This window comes from Gavialis gangeticus, unplaced genomic scaffold (genome assembly GCF_001723915.1).
Source record: "Gavialis gangeticus isolate Ggan-Ray unplaced genomic scaffold, GavGan_comp1, whole genome shotgun sequence".
Classification (NCBI taxonomy): domain Eukaryota; kingdom Metazoa; phylum Chordata; order Crocodylia; family Gavialidae; genus Gavialis; species Gavialis gangeticus.
In genome coordinates, this window is record NW_017729022.1 from 14,009,899 (window position 1) to 14,011,989 (window position 2,091).

Genomic DNA, 2,091 nt, shown 5'->3' on the forward strand with positions numbered 1-2,091 from the left:
TTTGCTGATGGCCACAGATGAGCTGAGTTTGTCCATGTTTCGCAATGGTGCCCATGGGGTCTCAGTGTTTATGAGTGAGTGATGGGCTGGTTGTGAGGAGCTGGATGGGTGGATGAATGGAAGCAGCAGCAGACATGCGAGGGTGCAGTTCTCAGCATGTGGTTCTCACTCTCAGTTCAGAGGCTTGGGGTCCCTGCTCCCATGTCACCTGGCCTCTGTTGCTCAAGTCACCTCCAGGAATTGAAAACGTCCAGGGGCTTTCAGCTGACACCCCATGATTCTGGCAATGCCACAAACCCACCCAGGCTGTAAAATTCAAGGATCCAGGGCCCACATGGTCCCTTAAGCTCCAGGGGTGTGTGTCTGCTTTCCCCAGCTTGGGGATTCATTGCCCCCCCACAGTCCTGAAACCACATCCTCCCCAGCAGAACTACCTCATTGATCATCTATTAGCTATCTGATCAGTGAGCAAGAAGTGGGAGAGTCTGTCTGCATTGACTGAGAATGAAGGACATGGCAGGAGCCTTCCTTCTGAAAGAAATACAACTTTCAGATTTTTCCCCCCACAAAAGCCTTCAGTTGAAGAAAGTGGAGTGCTATTAAAATACTTCAGACAAGATTTTCCTTCCTAGTTTACACCCACAAACTTTAAAAAAATACACCCTGCCCCCCCCAATTCATTGCACTCTCCATTAGACAACTTCAAAAAACACACAATGGTAATGTTACTGCCCAGGACTGCAAACGAACAATGCCTTTGAAAACCTTCAAACGTTTCTTGGTAAACAGTGTATTTATTGTCCTAGCACTGCATGTAGCACCTTCACTGCCTGCCATGAAGATATACAAAGCCTCCTATTGGCTGGTAATGTTAGGGTGCCAGCTAATTAAGCAATTAAAAAAGAACTGATGGACTATAGATACAGTACCAAATACCTGGTGATCCTAAGTCATCCTTTCTGGGGCATGAGCCAGAAAATGGGACAGCCTGACTGCCTTTACTCACTAGAGCGTTAGGAGAGCAACCCTGTTTGTCTCTCAGCCTCCAAAATTCTGTACAGATTTGAGGGAATCTACTGGGTTCATATGGGAAAATCAAAATCACTGTTTCTTTTGCAGGCAGCAGATTGGGAAGGCAGGGAAAGAATTTCCTCTCCTCCCAGTGAAGAATGTGAGGTGTTTCCTAAGGGGAACATCATAGAGACTGCATCCCAGAGGGGCTTTTTTTGATTGCTGAGTGAGTCTAAGAAAGGAACATTACATTAAGGGTAGTGACACCATTGGGTTTTATTAGTCACATAGCCAGGAAAAGTGACAACTGAACAATGTGGGAGCTTGACAAAAATAGAGTTCCTGGGGCTAGCTGCCCTATGTATGTATCTATGGGATTTGCAGCAGCATACCTCAAACTCTGTCACAGACTGTCTGAACCAGCTTTCTATCAAGTGCACATTGTTCCAAACAATTACTTGAGTGACCAGAATTATTAGAAATTGGCTTCAGGACATGAGAACAGAGAAACACTCTTTGCTTTCTTATAGGCTATTGAATGCATTCGAGGTTTCTAGGACTTCATGTCCATAAGCTGGACTCATGGGTTTCTGGTCTTGCATCCTGTATTGAGCACAAGCAGCATAAGTGCTTCTTACAATCTACATTTTACATATACATTTGGTTTTCCCAGACAAATCAGAAAGTAGTGATGCTACATATTAATAAGTGTAGGTGTGCTTATGCAGATTTGGGGCATGTTCAAGTATATTTTGACTTCCATTAGGAAACTTGCCCACTGCCAGAAATTAGTGCATAATCAATTCCTAAGACAGGTTAACTGTGAGCACAGACATCCCTGGTTTTTTTTCAGCCTCAAATTGAAGCTGAAGCACGTTCAGCAATTGCTCAACTGCACCCATGACAATATTCAATAAGAGAAATTCAGCAATAAGCAATTTTCTTTGTGTGCATGGATCTAGGTTAACTATAGAGTTAGAGGGGGGAGAAGTAAGCCCGAAGGGGGAAATGGACCAAGCCAAGGCATTGGGTGAGAGCAGTAACCATACTTCCCAATCATCCTCGCATCATTTTTCTGAA